The sequence below is a fragment of the Megascapheus bottae genome, chromosome 5 (genome assembly GCF_031878675.1).
Source record: "Megascapheus bottae isolate mThoBot1 chromosome 5, mThoBot2.hap1, whole genome shotgun sequence".
NCBI classification, from domain to species: domain Eukaryota; kingdom Metazoa; phylum Chordata; class Mammalia; order Rodentia; family Geomyidae; genus Megascapheus; species Megascapheus bottae.
In genome coordinates, this window is record NC_143513.1 from 2,492,291 (window position 1) to 2,501,100 (window position 8,810).

Genomic DNA, 8,810 nt, shown 5'->3' on the forward strand with positions numbered 1-8,810 from the left:
CAGCTAGGATAGCTATGAACCAGGAATCCTCTTAGTACATATCATAACATATATCATAGAACACTGAAGGTTTGCTAAATCATCTCAGAACATTCTAGAAACAGTAAGCCACCACTAACTATTGGGGACCGACTGTGGGGTCAGTGACCCACTGTGGGGTCAGTGACCGTGACTGTGGGGTCAGTGACCTTGGACCCACACAATTGTGTACACAAGGAAGTAGCTCTTATGATTTTGGGCTGTGTCAATAGCTTCTCATTTAACCTGTTTGGGACTTGATAGCTTCTCATTTAACTTGTTTGGGACTTAATAGCATCTCATTTAACCTATTTGGGACCTGATACTGTTTGTACGAATGTAACCCCTGGCAGTTTCCAAGTTTAAAGAAGTGTATTTAAGGTAAGAACTTGAAATAAACTGGGCTGCAATCTTTACCTGGGCTGCAGACCTCCCGGACCCCATCTGTTTGTCTCTCTTCTATTTTTTCCTAGTCCCTGCCCCCTATTTCAGGAATCCCAATTTGCTGCCGGCTGGCTCCGGCAACTAACAGTGCTTAAATGTGATCTTCAAGGTGCTTTTGAACAAGCCACGTGACAGTCCTGAAGCTTTTCAACAAGAAGGACATATAGAAGCCATGCAAGGACAGAGAGAGGTGAAAAGTCACCGATCACCATTAGGGAAGATTCACTTTGGCTGTAGCATCTCTAATGAGAGCTTTCAAAAAGAGCCATAGGTCATGTCAACATTGTGAAAAAGGCAACATGGAAATTCCTAAAGAAGAAATGACTATTTTCTGCAAGTTAATTCTAAAGATAACTTCCCAAAGGTCATATGTTTTATCACGAATGCAAAGGCAATTTGCAAAGTATAAAAGATGATTCTTGTGCTCTCTTGGGCAGCACATATACTAAAAGTGCAACGATGCAGAGAAGACTCGCATGGCCCCTGACCAAGGATGACACGCAAATTCGTGAAGCAGTCCGTATTTTTATCTTGAGAATTTCAAAGATCAGCTATGCGATAAAAGTTTTGGCTTTTAAAAAAAGATGGTTTATTAACGCAGGGCAAGCCGAGAACTATGCAAAAGCCACACATGCAGCTTCTTTCCTAAGAGCTCTAAAGCATACCCTAAATCGTATGCTGGTGGCTCACACCACAAACCAGGCAACTACAAAAACAGATGCTTTTTGTGTGCTGATGTGGAGACTAGAAGTCCAAGATGAAGGTATCTGAAGGGTCATGTTCCCTCAGAAAGATACACAGGAAGGCTCAGGCTCTGGCCTTTTGCCATGTTTCTGGTGCCTTTCTGTCCCTGCCTGGAATTCTTACATAGACCTAGGTATTTCTCCTGTGCATTTTATTCTCATCAGGCCCAGGAAGCATGAATGTGGGTCATGCAGGAGGTGCCCTGTGCATAATGCTTGAAACTAGAGAAGGATAATTTTCCCTCTATCTGTCCACATTCTCAGCTGGAACTCCTATAATCAAAGAAAGGACTAGCAAGGATAAAAACAAACAAGATTAGCAACATGCATGTGTATGTGTCTATATACACATATATGTGTATACACACACACACACACACACACACATATGGGAAACAAAACTCAAGGAAAAGAGAGACTCTAAGACATAGTTAATCACCTTCAGTCAAAAACAGTATACTTCCAAAACAAGTAACATGTCAGAGGAAAAAAAAAAAACTGTGGGCTAGAAAACTGCAGAACAAATACATAGGAAACTTGCAGGAGAGATCTGACTACTGACTGAAGTCTTGAAGATTTCTCTGGGCTTCCCAGGCTGATAAGGACCCTGATGTCATTTTAGGAGATCAAGGATTGCAGTTCCTGGCACAGAGGGTGGGGAGCTGGCATCTCTGTGAGTTTATGTCTACTTTTAGAAAAATATACCTTCAAATCTTCCTTTAAAAAAATACCCTCAGATCATAGTAATCTTTCTGTCAAAAATGACACTTCTAAGCTGAGCAAGGTAGCTTACGTCTGTAATCCTAGTTATTCAGGAAGCTGGAGTCTGAGGGATCCCACATTTGAAGCCAGCTAACGCAGGAAAATCCAAGAGACTCTTATCTGCAAATAATCACAAGAAGCCAGAAGTGGAGTTATGGCTCAAGTGATAGATAGAGCAATAGAGCTCAGAGACAGCACCCAAGCCCCAAGTTCTAGCCCCAATACCTACACACACACACACACACACACACACACACACACACACACACACACACACACAGAGGATAACAAACTGTGCTTTCTCTAATACTGCCTTGTCTGAACATGGAAGAGAAAGAGCAAATATCTGAATAGCACTGAGCTAATGAGACTTCGGAAATGGCATTTTTTAAAACTTTTGCCTATTGTTTTCTTAGCTCTGAAAAAAATGGAAGAATCAAGTTCCTAAATTTCCCTCACAAAAACTTATGGTCTATTGCATACCAGATGTTTGTGCTTATTAAACGACTGCAAACATTGGGTCTTATCTAGATCTGACATACAGCTTGGATAGTTCTCTGAACATTATTGAAAAATCTCCCCTCTGGCTATAATCTCCTCTTACTCTACCTCATAAGACCTCTGTACTAATTTCTCTTTTCTTGCTCCCACTTCCTTCCTCAGGGAATAACAGGCCATCAGCACAAATTTAGAATCCTAAACAAAACTTATTATCAATTAGTGTTAATAATTTAAATACTGTGTTGAGGGCATTGATTTAAAAATAATCAAGTATAGTTAGAGGTATGACTCAAATTGTACAGAGCTTGCTTAGAAAGAAAGTACAAGGCCTGGAATTCCAATCCCAATACAAAAATTAATCAATTAATTAATTTAATTTTTATACATTTTTTTTCTCCCTTTGGTAGGTCATAACAACTCTGGTTTTGCGCTTGTCTAGTTAATGTAGTTTCTGCAGAAACTACTTTGCTGGGTTTGCCTTAAATATTTAGAGCATATGTTTTTTATTAGCTATAAATAAGTTTATGTGAAAAAGTTAAGAGTGATTGATCCCTTCTGCTACTTTTCTAGTGGAAACATTTGCTGGGATTATAAGGAATGTAACCTTCCATATAAATATGCCATGTTCCCTAAACAGAGCCTGAGCAAGCCTGAAGGAGCTTGTTAGGAGGCCCTAAGGCCGTTGGTCAGTCCCTTCACAGAGAAGGCTGGTGTCTTCATTTGCTGTGACTGTAATGATATTGCTGAGGTGGAAAACTGTATGAAGAGGTTGACTCAGCTCACAGTTCTAGAAGGTCAAAGGCATGATACCACCACAGCCTCTGCTTTGTTGAGGACCCTGTGGGAGAAAGCATCACAGTGGTGACAGAACATCCAAGGGGTAGACCAGACAAGAGAGGAGCCAGGGAGAGTGTTTTATAACAACCTCTGCTAAGATCTAACTGTGGTACCCACTGGTCCCTTCAAAGAGCAGCCCTTGCAGTGATGTAACCACATTCCATACACACCAACTGTGAGAAGTCCAGTCTCCTTGCCGCACCAAGGACTGCCTTTCTAGCACACACATACACCTTTGTAGGAGAAATACTGTCCAATCAGCTGCCCAGGCCTTCTCTACTTCATTCTAACCATAGACAGGAGTGGATGAAAGTATATTGCTATAATTCTGATTTTTCTTTCCCGTTCTGGTCTCTCTTTACCTTAGTTCTTCAAGAAAGGGAGAATTAAATTGTACCCAGAAAGTATCTTGCTGTGTATCAAGCCATTGCCAGGGCTTTACTGTTGTATGAAGAGTATAATACTTGCTTCTGAAGAGAAGCCTGTCTGGCCCCTGAGCAGCTGCTTGACTGGCTGCAGACACTTTGTTGCTCTCACAGTGTCCTTTTTTTGTTTGTTTGTGTGGGGTTTTTTTTTTTGTCAGTCATGGGGCTTTGAACTTGGTGCCAGGGTGCTGTCCCTAAGCTCTTTTTTGTTCTCTCTCAAGACTACCACTCCACCCTGTTAAGCCACAGCTACATTTTCAGTTTTCTGATGGTTCATTGGAGATAAAATCACATGGACTTTCCTGCCTGGGCTGGCTTTGAACCACGATCCTCAGACCTCACCCTCTTGAGTAGCTAGGATTACAGGCATGAGCCACCAGTGTCTAGCACAGTAGGTCTTTTGGATAATGCCATTTGTACATCAAAGTCTAATGAAACGAAGAGAGGGAAAATTACACATCATTTCCAAGAATTTTCTGGTAAAGTCATCATTGGTCTTATGTGTCTCCTTAGGAATCTTAGGTGGGAGGAGGGTGGATCAAAAATGGATCTATGGGGGCCGGGAGTTTGGCCTAGTGGTAGAGTGCATGCCTAGCATGCACAAAGACCTGGGTTCAATTCCTTGGTACCACGTACATAGAAAAAAGCTGGAAGCGGTGCTGAAACTCGAGGGGTAGAGCTGTCACTTTGAGAAAGTCCAAGGACAGTGCTCAGGCCCTGAGCTCAAGCCTAGGACTGGCAAAAAAATAAATGGATCTATGGTGAAGGAGTCGGGGAGGTGGGGGGGAGAGGCAGTGAATTAGGTGGATACAGTAGTATGATAGCATCATATCATTTCTATTTTATTGTGCATCCAGAATATGCTGTTCCCAAGTAGAAACATGTTCTACCCTTGTATTTCTCACCAAGAATTCTGCAGTGTCTAATCTATGTTAAAACTATTGAGTCTAAATCATTGCAATGTCTGGAAATATGCTTAGCACCAGCAGACGGCAATGCAGCAGAACACAGGAAGAACTTGGGTCAGAAAAGATTCACCTTGCTTGTCCTCGGTAGTCTGGCAGAGAGTCTTGGTTCATCAAAAGACCTTTCTAGGCATTAGGCCTTGCTCCAAGCACTGTTAAGTCACTCAGTCACAGCACCTGAAAGGAGAAGGCATGTCTCTCAGGACTGACCACGAGGAAAAGTTGCCGGCTGACAGCAGGATGCATGAGCAGTAGTCCTGTACTGCCCTGAATGCACTAACGACATCACACACTCGAACTTTCACGAGCTTCTACCGGGAAGAGGGAAGTGTGAGATTCTTGATATAAATGTGTAAAGGCTTGAGCTCCTTGGAAATCAGAGAATCAGCAAAACCTCCCATCAGATAATCTGCAACAAGAATGGAAACATGTCCTTCCTAAGTGCCTGCCAGCCTGGCCAGAGAGGGACAGGTGCAAATTAGTCAGCTTGCTATCCACTGGACAGTGTTTTAGAAATGTACATGTGTAAATGGACTTCACTTGTGGCACACTTAGATTTTTAACACCCCAGACAGTAGACTTCCATCCTGTCAGTAAGAATTCTCACCCCTTTGTTTTGGGTACAGGTACTGGTGTTTGAATCCAGAGCCTCCTACTCTCACTTTTAAATATTCTACTCAAAGGTGGTGCTCTACTACTTGAACCACCCCTCCACTTCCTGATTTCTCCTGGTTAATTGGAGGTAAGAGTTTTACTGAATGTTCTGCCTGACTTGGTTTTGAACCACGATCTTCAGATCTCAGCCTCTGGATTAGCGAGGTTTGAGAGCTACGAGCCACTAGCACCCAGGTTAATTCTTTAGTTTTCATCACCAAAACTCACTTCCACAACTGCTCTGGGTCCTGCAGCATGGTGTAGTACAGATCCAGGCCTGGCTGGCCCAGGGTGGCTCAGTGATTGCAAGCTATGTCACGCATAGAGTATGGGGCCTCCGTGGCTTCACTCTCATCTCTTTTTGCTTTATCTTAACCCTTTCTTTTAATACCAAACCACTGTGGACATATAAATGCATGTGTACGCGTGCGCACACACACATACACATGCACACATGCACACATGCAGAAAAGAATTTAAGAACTTGAACTGTTCTATTCTGGAAGGCTTCTGGGAGACTTGAAGATGCTATTATCCATCTTTTGCTAGATATTCGTGTGGAAAACAGACACCAAGCTTCAATCTCTGATTTGTGTTTGGCGTAGTCTTTGTTTCACCCCACTCATAAAAACAGGATTGCTAAACAAAACATAGTGAGCTCCGTTGTATTTAAGGAGAAATATACAAATTTTTTCCTAAATATTTTGTACAGGTTATATAAATACTAAGGGTTATTCATTCTTAAAATGACATTCCGATTTAACCGAGACATCTATAGTTTCATTCACCAAACCTGTGATGCCAGGGGAGGGGAAGGGGGAAGGGGGAGGAGGGGAGGGAAGGGGAAGGGAAGGCTAGCCTCAGCTTCACGATGTCTAAGGCGACAGAGGTGTGGATGATGACCAGTGTCTCAAGCTCGGAAGGGACCACTTGGCGCCCTCCAAATTATGGGCCAAGTGAAAGAAATTTAAACCAGATGTGCCCCCAAATGTGACACTACTTACTAGCAATTACAATGATCTTTCAAGACTCTTTATTGAGCCTCAAATTGAAGTTTAGTGAACGATTGCCAAAAAGAAGTGAAGTTTCCCACGCTGCATATCACAAGGAAAAGTGCTCCAAGCCTAAGCCCTGGGGTCTGTTCCTGTGTCTATGATGTCCCATGATCAGATGACAAGTGTGGGTTGCTCTGTTTATCTGAAGGAAGCTTGGAAGGAAATTGTAAACTTCCTTTTTATTTATGGTCTTACTTGGGAATAAGCAAAGACATTGATGCCTTGGTTTATACTAAAGAGGAAAGCAGTTTCTAGAAGGTTCAGAACTCACAGCTCCAATTATGAAGGCAATTTGAAAACAAACATCTCTGCATCTTTCACACTTGCATGGTGAGAACAGTAATGCTTGCTAATTTCAGTCCATTCCCTATTTCTCTTTAAAAGGATGAGCTAAGTTTGCTTTAATTCTGATGCCAGGACTTCACTCTTTTCTGTTCCTTTTTAAAAAATTGCTTGTGCTTACTTTCCATTCTCTGTTCTGTTTCCTATTCTCTCATTTGTTGTCCGTTCTCTATTTTGTTTTCTATTCTCTATCCTGTTTTCTACCAGATGACTGTCAACCATCCAAAGCTATTGTTCCAATAAATAGGCCCTAGAATCATTAGCTTGACTTCCAGTGATCTTTAGCCACTCCTAGCAAATGGGAACCAGTGACCATTGTAAATCAGGCATTGTGTCAAGTTTTTGGGTAAACTTTGTGCTACATTTTGCTGAGCTGTTTTTTTTGGTTTTGCTTTGTTGGTTGCTCAGGATGTGGTCCCTGAGAGCTCAAGGCTAATGCTCTACCAATTTAAATCACAGCTCTACTTTGGGTTTTCTGATGGTTACCTGGTGACAGGAGTGCACAGACTTGCCTGCTTTGGACTGGTATCCTCAGATGTCAGCCTACTGAGTAGCTAGGATTACACATATAAGCCATTAGCACCCAGCTTGATAAGAATTCTTTAAGTTAGAAACTGGACTGAGCCTTATTTCACAATTGGCAAGAATCAAATGGTCTTTTCAATTCCCAACTGTCTTGAACTCCATTCTTCTAAATAGAAGTTAAAGTATAAATATAAAAATGTAAGTCAAGCTGAGTGCTGGTGGCTCACACCTGTAATCCCAGGTACTCAGGAGGCTGAGCTATAAGGATCGTGGTCAAAGCCAGCCTGGGCAGAAAAGTTTGTAAAATTCTTGTCTTAAAAAAAAAAAAAAGCTGGAGTTGGCCCGAGCCACGTTAACGGGCCCGGACCTCCCCCCACCCCCGCCATGGAGACCCTCTACAACCTGAAGAGCCCGGCTGTTAAGCGTTTAATGAAAGAAGCGGCAAAATTAAAAGATCCAACAGACCATTACCATGCACAGCCTTTAGAGGATAACCTTTTTGAATGGCACTTCACAGTGAGAGGGCCCCCAGATTCTGATTTTGATGGAGGAGTTTATCATGGTCGAATAGTGCTGCCACCAGAGTATCGTATGAAGCCACCAAGCATTATTCTCCTAACGGCTAATGGACGGTGTGAAGTGGGCAAGAATTTGTCTGAGCATCTCTGGACACCATCCTGAAACATGGCAGCCTTCATGGAACATAAGGACAGCATTACTAGCCATCACTGGGTTTATGCCAACAAAAGGAGAAGGTGCCATAGGCTCTCTAGATTACACACCAGAGGAAAGAAGAGCACTTGCCAAAAAAAATCACAAGATTTCCGTGGTTCTGCCATGAAGGATGTCCTATTGCCTTTAAAATCTGGAAGTGACTCAAGCCAGGCTGACCAAGAAGCGCACGCAGGAAGTGGCTAGACAAATCAGTTTCAAGGCAGAAGTCAATTCATCTGGAAAGACTATTGCTGAGTCAGATTTAAGCAAAAACACTTTTTCACTAACTGATTGACAAGATGATATACCTGCAGCAACATTCCAGGGTGCTACAGCCAGCACATCGTATGGAGCCCAAAACTCGTCTGCGGCATCCGTTCAACAACCTGCCCAACCTGCAGCCCTCAGCAGCGCTGGGCCCAGCAGCAGAGTCAAAGGAGATCATCCACCTCGCCTGACATAATCCAGGCCCAGCAGCCGAGAGACAACCACACGGATCATGGCGGGTCAGCTGTACTGATGGTCATCCTGACTTTGGCTTTGGCAGCTCTGATATTCTGGCGAATATATCTGGCCAATGAATATATATTTGACTTTGAGTTATAATACTGCTTTGTGACTTCAAGAGCTGTGACTCAACTGCTTCATTAAACATTCTGCATGGGGTATAACCTAAAAAAAAAAAGCTGGAAGTGGAGCTGCGGCTCAAGTGGTAGAGTGTGCTATCATCAAGCAAAAGTAACTCAGGGACAGCACATAGGCCCAGAGTTCAAGCCCCAAGACTGCCAAAAAAAAAATTAATGTAGATCATGCGAGCTCATGCCT

General features: G+C 42.8%; 1 non-coding gene and 1 pseudogene across 1 annotated transcript; both read left to right on the forward strand.

Moving 5' to 3' along the window:
* Nucleotides 1-883: 883 nt before the first annotated feature.
* Nucleotides 884-990, forward strand: LOC150062722 (U6 spliceosomal RNA). Its single transcript, XR_016535698.1, has one exon. It is a non-coding gene; the product is annotated as a U6 spliceosomal RNA (small nuclear RNA).
* A 6,659-nt stretch (nucleotides 991-7,649) lies between these two features.
* Nucleotides 7,650-8,591, forward strand: LOC150062723 (ubiquitin-conjugating enzyme E2 J1-like; annotated as a pseudogene).
* The last annotated feature ends 219 nt before the right edge of the window (nucleotides 8,592-8,810 follow it).